The sequence below is a fragment of the Pantherophis guttatus genome, chromosome 8 (assembly GCF_059756535.1).
Source record: "Pantherophis guttatus breed Tessera chromosome 8, ASM5975653v1, whole genome shotgun sequence".
Lineage (NCBI taxonomy): Eukaryota > Metazoa > Chordata > Lepidosauria > Squamata > Colubridae > Pantherophis > Pantherophis guttatus.
This window is the reverse complement of record NC_142070.1, coordinates 67,748,162-67,761,941: the sequence shown is the minus strand read 5'-3', so window position 1 is coordinate 67,761,941 and position 13,780 is coordinate 67,748,162. Positions and strand designations below refer to the sequence as shown.

At 40.0% G+C, this 13,780-nt stretch overlaps 1 non-coding gene across 1 annotated transcript; it reads left to right on the top strand.

Moving 5' to 3' along the window:
• The first annotated feature begins 10,983 nt into the window (after window positions 1-10,983).
• Window positions 10,984-11,110, top strand: LOC117662167 (small nucleolar RNA SNORA66). The gene has a single exon (XR_004590305.2). It is a non-coding gene; the product is annotated as a small nucleolar RNA SNORA66 (small nucleolar RNA).
• Window positions 11,111-13,780: the final 2,670 nt, after the last annotated feature.

The window sequence follows — 13,780 nt, the reverse complement described above, 5'->3', positions numbered from 1 at the left end:
TAAGACACAAATACTGTGTTTCCCCGAAAATAAGACCCTGTCTTATATTTTTTGAACCCCGAAATAAGCACTTTGCCTTATTTTCGAGGAGGTCTTATTATTTTGGGCATGTGGAGCAAGATGAGGCTCCTCTTGCCATCTTACCTGATTTCCAGCTCTGTCTCCCTAACCCTAATCAGAGGAAATGGCGTGGACCAGCTGCGCACACATTTAAATATTTTCGGAGAGGGCTTATTTTCAGGGGGAATTATTTTAGCACATGCGCTCAAAAGCCTGATTGGACTTATTATCTGGGGAGGTCTTATTTTCAGGGAAACGGTAGAAAAAAGCAAAGATAATCATAGAAAGAGTTTATACTATGGTTTAAATTTTTAGTTTGCTTTTGGTTTTAATTCATTCTGACTAATTAAATTATCAGCAGCTATTTTCTCCCTTTCTTATTACAAATCAAGCATGCATGAACACAAATACAAATATATTGCTTTAGGCTCCTGGAGAGATCTGAGCCCAGATATGTACTTCGAGGATTTGGCAGGGTGGGTGCAAAATGAAGTCTTTAATTTATGCATTTAATGATGTTTCAATTGGATTATACATAATCCTATTTCTCCTTGATTTTTTAAATTTCTTTGTCTAAACTTTGCCTTTCATTTAATTAAAATACAAGTCATGAAGTTAAACTGATGAAATTATAGCTGACACAAGGGGAAAATTTTGCATGTGGCATATTTTAGTTTGCGCTGAAGTCTCAGAAGATGTTTGTGGATATTTTTTTTCTATTAATATAACACACCCTGACCTGAAACCTGAACAAATAAATTCTGTTGACATTATCTTTAGGAGAGACATGAGATAACTCCTATCCTACAGTAAATAAAACCATGTGATACACCCATTTTGCTACAAAATCCACTTTTAAAATATAAGTGTGGATGATTCCATATATAATTATAGAAAGGATAAAAATATTTCTTCAGCATCAGATCATTCATACATAGGAGCAGTGGTGGGTTCCTCCCGGTTCGGCCCAGTTCGGCCGAGCCGGTAGCGGTGACGATATGACGTTCTGAAGTATGACCGGTTCTGCCCCGCCCCGCCCCGCCCGCCCTCCCCCACCCACTCCCCCGGGTTATTCTTACCTTTTATTTGGCCCCACCCCCAATTTATTGCTGCCTCCTGAGTCTCAGCTGATGGCTAGAGGGAAAAAAACTGTTTAAACTCTTGCCGCGGGGCTTCAAAGGTGAAGAGAAGCAGTTGCGAAATGAGTGACATGGTTGTTAAGAATGCTGCACGGGCATAAATATGAGGATGGTTATAAATGTAAGGACCAGTCAAAAGTGCGAGGACCTGTTAGAAATGACTTTTTTCAGCCCTCTGAGTAGTCCCTATAAACATAGCCATGGCCACCCGGTCACATGACCAGCTAGCCACACCCACCCAGTCACATGACCTCCAAGCCACACCCACAAAATAAGCCACGCCCATAGAACCGGTAGTAAAAAAATTTAGAACCCAACCCTGTATAGGAGGAAGGCTAGCCTGCCACCTGTTGGATAGCTATGGCCTGACTTGTTCAGTATTATTGACAAGGGAATCAATGCAATGACAAACAGTAGTAGTTATAATGAGTCACCTTGAAATATTCCTCTCTTGATATTAACCTCTCCCAGTCTCTCACTATTCACCAGCAGCTGTCCTCCATCATGCCATTGATCTTTGCACAATGCTTCTGATATTTCTACTGACTCCTGTTTCTTCTAGGCACTTCATTATCAATCATTATTAGTACTTTATTATTAGTATTAGTATTATTACTATATTCCTCTCTTTTGCAGTAATCCGATCGTTCCAATATCTTTTTTCATGACCTATTAGAATGGGAACAATATAAAAAAATATATTGAAAGGTACTTTAATCAGGCATAAAGATGTCCAAGTGGCAGGTAGAAGAGTAATCAGCCGTGATTAACTCAGACCTCATCTAATTAATCATTAAGCAAAATCTCTAACTACACGAACAGCATTAACTGTAATAGCTTGACTATACATATTCTAGCAAATGACATTTTGATAGACTACCTTTTTGGAGTTAGAGAGCCATCCCCCGATCAGACTGCATAATTTAAATTGCTAAAAAGAATTCTTTCATAGTTATTTAAACACCAAGGCCCATATCTTGCTAGATGTGATTAATTAGACTTCTCCCCACATGGCATCACTGCCTTTGATGGAGCAGGTTGTCTCAAACAAGTGATGCAGCCTATCGCTCACTGTTGCAGCCCTTTAGCTTAGTTATTAATGCTGATTTATTCTCTTCGAAATGGAAACCATAAAGCAAAATGTTCACAGTTCTCAAAGTATAAAGGCATTAAGCAGGTCTCAAATAATATTATGTGATAGAACAATTTTTAAATGCTTACAAATAATGGAAAAGGACATTTGTGTTACATTGGGAATTCATGAAATGAGCAGACTATCAGTATGAAAAGAATTATCTGTGATTTTTCTTTTTCAGTCTTCCCCAAACTAATGTTCTACAGAGGAATTAGACTGTAATTTTCAGCACTTCCAAAAACTGTTAGCTCAGCATACTTACTCCTGATTCTTCTTAGATTCTTTACCCACCAACAAATCACTTTTAGATAATATTTATTTTAAAGAAATTGATGGTGGATGAGAGGATGGGTGGGTGGGTGGATGGATGGAAGGAAGAAAGGAAGGAAGGAAGGAAGGAAGGAAGGAAGGAAGGAAGGAAGGGGAAAGGTTTATTAAGATATTTTTAAGCAGTTTTATATTAGACTTTGCAAATAGGCAGATCACAAAGCAAGGAAACAGAGAAAACAAACAGATGTATAGAAACAAGATTATCAGAAGAGGATCAGTATGATTAGAGCTCTGGATCCAGTATCTGTTTCTCTTTGCTAGAGGATGTTTCACAGCCTCATCGGGAAACATTTTTATAGAACTATGGAAAATAAGTAGATTCCCATGAATCTAGAGAACTCCAGGAAGCATCTTGGGAAAGGTGTGTTTTGGTGGTAGGAGGGGGGTTAAATAGATTATTCAAACACCATTTTTCTACCCTTTTCATTCATATGAGAATGAATTACATAACCAAAAGAGATATTGTAAGAACTTGTGGAAGCTAAGATACCTTGAGCAATAAGATGAAGAAACTGGAATCACAAATAGTTTTGCTCCTCATTTTTTTTCTATTTGAGGACCATGGTTCACAAATAAAAACAAAATAAACAAGATTCCAGAAGTCAACCTCTGGCTATGTTGATGTATTCAGTGACAATGAAATGTGTTATCTTCAGAAAGGACTCCTGAGAGACAAGCTACTGTTTATATAAACTGAGAAGGAAGTGTTTGGAAGCTGGGGATTCAGTTTGCAGTGCTAAAACAAAAAAGCCAGAAGACCTTAAATATTTCTACATCCATACATAGCACGTAAATAAGATGGACTAGACATTTTTACTCAGAAAGACAAATAGGCTTTGATCAGCATTAGTAAAAATTTGATGGGAAGATAATCATGATTGGTAGCTAGGACTGAATGGCTTCAAAATAGAATAGAATAGAATAACAGAGTTGGAAGGGACCTTGGAGGTCTTCTAGTCCAACCCCCTGCTTAGGCAGGAAACCCTACACCACTTCAGATAAATGGTTATCCAGCATCTTCTTAAAAGCTTCCAGTGTAAGCATTCAAACCTCTGGAGGCAAGTTGTTCCACTGATTAATTGTTCTGTCAGGAAATTTCTCCTTAATTCTAAGTTGCTTCTCTCCTTGATTAGATCCACCCATTGCTTCTTGTTCTAACCTCAGGTGCTTTGGAGAATAGTTTCTTTGTGGCAGCCCCTGAGATATTGGGACACTGCTATCATGTCTCTCCTAGTCCTTCTTTTCATTAAACTAGACACACCGAAAAGAAACAGATCCAAGAAAAAAGGTAACCATATTATAATGTAATCTATTTATCCATCCGTCCGTCCGTCCATCTACGGACATTCAAGAATTGGAGCACAGAAATCATTTTAAAAGTGTTTGGTTATAAAATGAGAAACAAAAGTGAAAAATGGGAGAAACAAAATACCTTAAAAACTTATTGTAAACTGCCTAGGCAAGAAAAAGATACCAGCGATGTCTTTCAATGTCAGATGACCAGTCCTTTCCTGAGACATGAAATACTATTAATGTAGGTGTCCAATTATTTTGACATCTGCTGGGAATCTAACTCTTCCAAGAGTCAATAACAGATTGTTCTCTTTCTGGCAACTTTATTTGTCAGTAAGTGGAAGGAGGAATAAGGGAGGCTGCTATCCTGGATAGGATTTTCACCAACAAAAAAGAAATGATTAGGAAGTACATGTGACATTTGGAGGGAAATTTCTGAGTTATTCTTGAATTCGTGATATTCAAAGGAGAAGAACAGAAAAGCATCAGACCAGCCTCGTAAAATTCAGAAGGATGGTTTCTCATGAATTCTAAGGAAGGTAATTTTTTTTAATCCTGAAGGAGTTCTAAAAAAGAATAGGAAATCTTATAAAACAACATACTAAATATGGCATCTGTAGTGAAAGTAAAGATGATTTAAATAATCATTATTTTTTTAAAAATCCACAAAATGGGTAGATTTGTTGAAAAAAGAAAGTGGTAAACTGGAAATAGGTGAAGGTGGGTGACAAGGCAGAACTCCTTAAACTTATTGGAGCCATGATTGGCTTCTTCAAACCAATTTCATTCTTTGTTGTGGTTATTAGTTAATAAATTAGGAGAACATCATGTTCAGGGCTAGAGCCTCAGGGAAGCTTCTCACCATATATAAATCAATAAAGTGATTAATAAGATGAAGTACTACATAAACTATTAGTAGAGGAATTCAGAAGCTCTAAATACTAAGAGGAGTGTGGTAGAACTATGTACTGGGCTCAGAAAGGACTGTTCTGCCCTTTGAACGTCTAAGACAGGGGTCGGCAACCCGCGGCTCTGGAGCCGCATGTGGCTCTTTCATCCCTCTGCTGCAGCTCCGTTGCCGGTTGGTAAAATGAAAAAGGATGCTGCGCTAGGAGGAGACTCTATGGTGGGGGAACAGGACTTCCGGTCAGCTCCAGAATTGAATGGGGGGCTTCCGGTTAGGACCTTTGTGGCTCTTTGAGTGTTGAAGGTTGCCAACCCCTGGTCTAAGAGATGCTGCTCCCATAGGCAGCATAGCGGCTATATAGATAGAAGATATTGTTGGATTAGTTGCATTTTACTATGGCTTAAACCTTTCTCAAAAAGATTTTAAAAAGACATTCCTGTTGCTTGCAATGTGAGCGGAAACTGAAAAAAACCACAGGAATAGGGTTTTTACTTCAGCTGTGCTTACCTTCCCACCAGTTGCTTTCAGCGTGGCCCTGGAGATGTACTAGAGAGGGCTAATGGGTAGATGTTTAAATATTTGTATTGGGACCACTTTCAAGGGATATCACATTTCATGCCAATGTTCTTATGGAGAGCTGGGATTTCCTGCACTCCAGCCCTGGAATCCATCAAGGAATGTGATTTGAGCATCAATCTTTCACTGCTTGTAGAAAGGAGCAGGGTTTGCTTTGCTTCCAGCGTTGCCTGGCTTTCCCATTTGTTTTATTCATGCACCTGGATACAGACATTTGAAGCAGGGAATTATGTATATATTTACACCTCTGTGCAAAAAGGTCTTTCTAAGAGTTGGAATCTTGAATAAAAATCTTTGGTGATTGCATTCCTCGGGTCAAAGGGCATAATGTGTGTACTTTGAGATCAGGAACAAGGAAAGTATTGGATTTGGGGTCCACGAAGTGCCAAACCTTCCTCTACACTGGAATGCCCTTAAATGATTAACAGATCACTGATCACTGACCCTGTGTGAAAGTTATTTCATTCTTTCTTCCTAGAAAAAAATGGTGGGGGGGATCCATCTGCAGAGTAGCTGAAATACTACCATAAGAAAGAAAAATATGCAGTTGTTCATCACAGGAAAAAAGATGGAAGGAAAATAATAATGCACAAAATGTTAAAAAAAAAAAAACTGCCCAAAGCATTTTAAACTAAGTTCTTTCCATCAGTGCTCTTGAAGTCTAAATTTTATCTGTTTTCTCCTTCAAATTGTTGCAACAGAACTGGGATGGGACAACCAGAATACTGATTCTCTGGCACATGGTATGGTCACAATAAACTGTTACTAAGAAAGTGTGTATGAAAAATCTGCCCTTAAATGGTTGCCATTTTTCTATGCCAGCATATAAAACCTGGCAAATTAAAAGGAAAAAATCTTTGAAGAAAGCAGCAGTAAACTGCTTCCATATTGCTTACAAGACAATTTCATGGACCAGCCACCAAAAAACATGTATTCCAAAAACATAAACACAGTTTTAAAAATAAAAAAGGACACTTTGCACCGAACTATGAAAAATCTGGAGTGCAAAATTTACTTTTGTATGCCAGACTAAACAAAGAATAGCTGTGGAAAATAGTGTAGTCAGAATTCTCTTGCCTTTCCTTGACAGGCCAAAAATCTATTAAAAGTCTGAGACCTATCCAGCATTTGGGGCTTCCTCACTCAGATCTTACCTTCTTTAATAATCTTATGCCAAAGTAATTCTATGCTTTTTTATAGGATCCAAATTAAAATTCATATTTGGGCAAAGTATGCTATTACAGAATAACAGAGTTGGAAGGGACCTTGTAGGTCATCTAGTCCAACCCCTTGCTCAAGCAGGAGACCCTATTCCAGTGATGGCTAACCTTTTTGCCGTCACATGCCAAAAGTGGGGGCGCGGGGGGGTTGCGCGTGTGCGTGCCCACACCCATAATTCAATGTCCCCCCCGCACATGTGTGTGACCCAGTGGTGGGTTCCTCCCGGTTCGGTCCGGTTCGGCCGAGCTGGTAGCAGTGACGATACGATGTCACCGAACCGGTTCTCCCCCCCGCCCTCCCACCCACCCACCCACCCACGTTATTCTTACCTTTTATTTGGTCCCACCCCCAATCTATTGCTGCCTCCTGAGTCCCAGCTGATGACTAGAGGGAAAAAAAACTGTTTAAACTCTTGCCACGGGGCTTCAAAGGGCCGTCCTACAGCTGATCAGTGTTAAAAGCAAACAAATTAATCAGGTCATAAGTGCGAGGACTGGTCGTAAGTGCGAGGACCTTCCAGAAATGACTCTGACCAGCTAGCCATGCAGTCACATGACCTCCAAGCCACACCCACAAAATAAGCCACGCCCACAGAACCAGTAGTAAAAAAATTTAGAACCCACTCCTGGTGTGACCCCCCGCTCACTCTCCCCCATGCTTTTGGCATGCGATGGCACGGTGAGCACATTAGGCCCGTTTTTCGCCCTCCCCAGGCTCCAGAGGCTTTCTAGGAGCCCGGGGTGGTCGAAAACTGCCTTCCCCATGCCCCCGGAGGCCCTCCGGAAGCTGGAAATAGCCCATTTCCTGACTTTCAGTGGGCCTGGAAGGGCTGAAAATTAGGTGGCTGACACGCACATGCATGCTGGAGCTAAGCTAGGGCAACACTCACGTGCCCACAGATATGGTTCCACGTGCCACCTGTGGCACACGTGCCATAGGTTCGCCATCATGGCCGTATACCATTTCTCACAAGTGGCTTTCCAGTCTCTTCCTGATTATTAGATGATGCAGGATTTTATTGAGGCACATTATCATCAATCATTGTTTAAATTATAGCATAATAATTTAGTATACATCAAAAATTCACTGCCACCTAACTAGGAATAAACTACTATATATTATGTGAATGACTGTTTAATGGCCTAGTTAAGTTCTAATTTGGAGATTACCGGTTTTTCACACATAAATTATTAAGTATACTTTATGGGTGAAAAACCGGTAATCTCCAAATTAATAAAATTAATTAAATCTCCAAATTAATAAAACACTTAATAAATCTGATTTTCTAAGACTATCCAAGGTGTCAGTTGAATGTGAAACATAGATGACAACATTTCAATTGCATATACAACACTAATTAACTGACTAATTAACCCAAGAGCTAGTGAATTTCTCCTATGTCTTTCATTATAAAGATTAAAAAAAAGATACAATAAAAATGGATCCTATGGATTTCAGAGATGTTTTCACAAAACCTAAAGACAAAAACACGACAAAGTGTAAACTGATGTAAAGTATGTAAAGATGTAACCTGAGCACAACCAAGCCCCCACCTAAACAGAACACATCCCCAGCCAATCAGTGCACAGACATACCCCCAACCAATCAGAACACACCTCTACCCAATCAGAACACAGCCAAGCTCCCACCCAATCAGTTCACACCCCCACTGGCAGTTAAAAGGAAGAAACAGCTGTGATCACACATTGCTCTTAGAAGCACGAAGCTGAAAACACCAGCCTGAAGATGACGAATGAGACTTTGTCGAAACGTCACCAAGACACTTCCAATTTTACGCGGGAGAAAACCTGAATAACCAAAGACCTATGATGTAAAGTTTATATACAAGAATATAAGGTTTATTTGGATTATTTACATGGTTTGTTAAAGTAATATTTTACAACTTTTTTTTCCCAAATAACCACTACTTACTTTACAGTTAGGCTACAGAAACCTTTAATTTGTGAAGCACAAAACAGAGTACTTCAATTTAGCAACAGCAATAACAGTTAAGACTTATTTACTGCTTCACAGTGCTTTACAATCCTTTCTAAGTGGTTTACTCATCATATTGCCCCCAACAATCTGGATACTAATTTAACAACCTCGGAAGAATGGAAGGCTGAGTCAACCTTGAGCCAGCCAAGATCGAACTGCTGGCAGTCGGCACGGTTCTACTAATTTCAAACAATTAGTACTAAGTTTTGTATAAAATACTGTGTGTAAATGATTAATAAATATTTATACCAGTGATGGCTAACCTTTTTGCCGTCACGTGCCAAAAGTGGGGGAGCGCGGGGGGTTGCGCGTGTGCGTGCCCACACCCATAATTCAATGTGCCCCCCGCACGTGTGTGTGACCCCCCCTCACACTCTCCCATGCTTTTGGCACGCGATGGCATGGTGGGCACATTAGACCCATTTTTTGCCCTTCCAGGCTCCAGAGCCTTTCTAGGAGCCTGGGGAGGCCGAAAACAGCCTTCCCCAACCCCCCGGAGGCCTTCTGGAAGCCAGAAACAGATAGTTTGCTGACTTTCGGTGGCCCTGGAAGGCCTGAAAATCAGCTGGCTGGTGCGCACATGCACGCCTGAACTGAACTAGGGCAACGCTTGCGTGCCCATCGATATGGCTCTGCGTGCCACCTGTGGCACACGTGCCATAGGTTCGCCATCACAGGGCTAGCTGGTCTTCGTGCGTGCTGGAGCACCAGAAACCGGAACAGCTGGCGATGGTGCACATGCCCACAGAGAGGGTTCTGTGTGCCACCTCTGGTACGCGTGCCATAGGTTTGCCAAGATGGGGCTATAAACAAGCTTCCAATGCAACTCAGTGTATGTTGACAGCAGCCAGGCCCATAAAGTGCATTGCACTTTCCCACAGAAGCGTGCATGAGATTGCAGCTTAATTTATACCAATTCATGGACATTAAGAGGCCTTAAGCACATATAATTCTGCAGAGGATTCGGGGAAAGACACTGTCAAGATATTCTTGAGGTTTTTTTGCCCGTCCTGTCATAATTTCTGTGAAAGCAAAGGGTTTAAAGTAAAGTTTGCCTTTTTAAATGCCAAGTTGCAAAATAACTCCCGCTTAATAAAACTTGGGGTATTGTTATCTCCCACTGTGGCTCCCACATTTGTTTTTACTTGGAACAAAACCCAAACTGAACAACTTGACTCCAGTGCCCAAATGGACACAAAACCTACACATAAAAGGTTAGCCAGACTGGATATCCTATTAGAAATGAATAACTAAAGACGTAATTAAAAGATCAAAGTTACATTATACACAGCTCCAAACAACACATTTTGAAAACAATTACACAGGAGTATGATTATGATTTGGGCAATTATAGTTTATTGTATGTACACAATTAGAAGGTGGGAGTTTCTTTTGTTCTTAAAAGAAGTGGCTCTTTCATGCTATCGGGCATTTATGGCTGCGGTAGGAAGATGCAAAAAAGAACATAAGGCAATGGGACCAGAAACTCCAAGCAACTAGCAACTACTGCTGTGTGAAAACCTCTTAAAACAGTGGTTTTCAACCTTCCTAATGCTGCGATCCCTTAATACAGTTCCTCATGTTGTGGTGACCCCCAACCATAAAATTATTCCTAAAACCATTGAAAATATGTGTTTTCCGATGGTCTTAGGCGACCCCTGTGAAAGGGGTCGTGACCCACAGGTTGAGAACCACTGTCTTAAAGGCTCGCTGCTCTTTCTGCAGCACCTCCTGCATAGTCTCATAGCCAGCAGGTTGGGCAGCCTCTTGTCGGGGTACTCGATCCACAGCAAGAGGGAGGCGGGGATGGACTTGCAATTGGACCGCTCCCCGAAGAGGAAGAGCTGAGGAGAGGAAAAAGAGATGCGGAAGAAGGTCAAGAAGCCAGAAGCCGTTGGGGAAAGGGCGTCGGGATCGCGAGCTTCACCTTCCCGCTGGCTACGCGCATCCTCCCCGCAACGCTCCAGCCTCTTGCGCACCAATGGAGACGCAGAGCCCGCCACTCTCGACATTCAAGCTCCTGTGGGCACCCACCCGGATGCTTCTGTGCATGCGCAGAAGCATCGCACAAGCGCAAGCACACCCATGAGCGAACCGGTAGCAACAGGTTTTGAAACCTGCGCCTGGCTTGACTTGCATGCTAAGGGTTGGCTTCCCACTTTGCATACAAAAAAAATTAAAAATGAGCTAGAATTATGGACTACTATACTGGTCCTTTCTTTTAAAGATCTAGCTTATTGAGGAAAAGAAGTGCTTTATTGACAATTTTATGGATAAATGTATTTATAAGGAATTTAGATCTTATTTTAAATAAAAAAAAATTCACGCAAACTTGATCACTGGCTCTGCATGATGTAGTAGAAGCAAAAGAAAAGGTTTGCTAAATTAAAGAGGGTAAAAGACATTTAGTAGCCTTAAATATAGCAAGGCGGCTTACTATATAGTATACCATGACAACATAAGTAGTCCCTAGTTTACTAAAAGTTGCATCGTTTTAGCTGTTATGCTGTTACTCGTTATACTGACTTGTTAAATGCTCTTTCAGAATAAGTGAGTGTAGGGTCCTGCAGATTTTCCTGTACCGTATTTTAACAAAGCTAATAATAAACACACATTTGGACCATAGTATTGAGATTTGTGGTAGTTATAGAAAGAATTTAAATCAGATCTTATAGCTCCCCCATGTGGAAATTTAAAACATTGAATGTAAGAATGAAATAAAATTAGCAACAATACTATTTAAATTTATTAAAATTTATATTATGTTTCTATAATTTATATTTTGGAGACAAACTCTTCTATAAATACCTTTGACAATCTGATTTTAGACAGTAAGATTACAGAATTATGAATACTTTATAAAGTGTTTACTTATTATTTTAACACAAATAACAATATTAAAAAGCATTTGTATCTTGTTAAAATGTTCAGAAAAATGTATATATAATAGAAAGCTTCTATGATCGGCAGTCTTGGCTCCAATAATTAGAGACCCAGATTTCTCATTTTTGTTAGGAAGCCTAAGGTTTTAATACAGAAGAAAGTACTTCTCTATATTTTGACACAATCTTTTGTTTTACTTATATATTATCAATTTCTCCTTATTTTCCTCTATATTTAAATTTCTTGAACTACTTTATAAAACTACAGTTATGTATTTTTTCCCAGGCAAAAACTAGGAATGTCAGTTATATAAAAGTTCGCCTTGAATGCAGTTTAGAAAACAAATTGTATCATTATTTTAAGATATGGCTTGTATGTTTGCTCTTAAATTTGCTTTTAAGACTATCAGCATTTTATCTATGAGCAGTAAACTGAGCTGTGTTAGATATGACTTGATCCAATCTTGATTCATTGTTGAGGTATACATTAGCATATATTTGAATATTTTTCTACAGAGCCATGGTGGCACAGTGGTTAGAATACAATATTTCAGGCTTTCTCTGCCCACAGAGTTTGATCTTGACCGGCTCAAGATTGATTCATCCTTCCATCCTTCCGAAACTAATTCTCAAAACTAATTCTCCCTTCTTTATCAGCTTTAGGTCTTTTTCAAGCAAGTGAAAAAAGACTCAAAGCAAATGCTCCAGTGCCCATTTTAATATACGTTTATGAAAATTATTAGAATTATTTAAAAAAATAACTTTTAAACATTATCCTCTTCAAAAAATTAGCTTTGTTAAGCATAGACATTTTCTAGATATTCTTTCTCTTCAATTTCAAACTGGATATTATCTAACATACTGTAGGTACTTAGGGACAACTGTGAATGTTGGGGCTCCCCAACATACATGGGGCTCCCCTTGAAGAGCACCCGGAGGCTCCAACTGGCGCAGAGTGCGGCCACGTGGGTGGTTATGGGAGTGACATGGCGCTCCCATGTAATACCTTTCCTGCGCGAGCTGCACTGGCTCCTGGTGGTCTTCCGGGTGCGCTTCAAGTTTTTGGTTACCACCTTTAGAGCGCTCCAGGGCTTAGGGCCTGGTTATTTACCGGACCGCCTGCTGCCGCAAACGGCCTCCCACCAACCGGTACGCTCTCACAGAGAGGGACTCCTCTGGGTGCCGTCGGCCAAACAATGTCGGCTGGCGGCCCCCAGGGGGAGAACCTTCTCTGTGGGAGCACCTACTATCTGGAACGAGCTCCCCCTGGAGATACGGAGGATTCCAGATCTACGCACCTTCCACCGCGCTCTTAAGACCTTTTTATTTCACCAGGCTGGTCTGGCCTAACCCTTCCCATTCTTTTTTTAATGTAAATTTTAATGTAAATTTTAATTTGTTCTTAACCTGGGGTTTTAAATTTGTCTTGGGCTAAATTGATTTAATTCGATTTTACTTTTGTTCTTAATTTTTGTATTCTATGTGTTTTATTCTGTGTCTGTTCACTGCCCTGAGTCCTTCGGGAGTAGGGCGGTATACAAATTAAATAAAATGAAAAATGAAAATGAAATGTTCTAGAGTGGCCCAGACAGAGCCCTGACTTGAACTCAATTGAACAACTATGGAGGGACCTGAAAATGTGATTCCCTTTTGCGACCTTCTCATAAGTAAAGTCAATGGAGAAGCAAAATTCACTTAACAACTGTGTTACTAACTTAACAATTGCAGTGATTCACTTAACAGCTGTGGCAAGAAAGGTCATCGAATGGGGCACAACTCACTTAACAAATTGTATCAAATTTGGACATTAACAAATGTCTCGCTTAATAAGAGAAATTTTGGCCTCAGTTGTGGTTGTAAGTCAAGGACTAGCTGTAATGTTCTAAACAAAACAGTTCCATACACTAGTTCCATACACTGTGAGTATTTCGGCCTTATCTATTCAATCTTCTGGCAAAGGCAATTCTTGTTATGGTATTCCATCCTTGTACTGCTTTGCATTTCACAAATGTTGATACCAGGTAAGAGAGAGGTTTAAAGAGACTGCAACAAATATATTATTATGAATTCAAAGCTTTTTTTATTTTTTATTTTTTATTTTTTTTATTTGATTTATATGCCGCCCTTCTCCGGAGACTCAGGGCGGCTTACAGTGCGTTAGTCATTTTTTTAGTCATTTTGTATAGGATACTCCTTTGCAACTTCATCAGAAGTAATTGATCTTCAAAACTTTCATAGA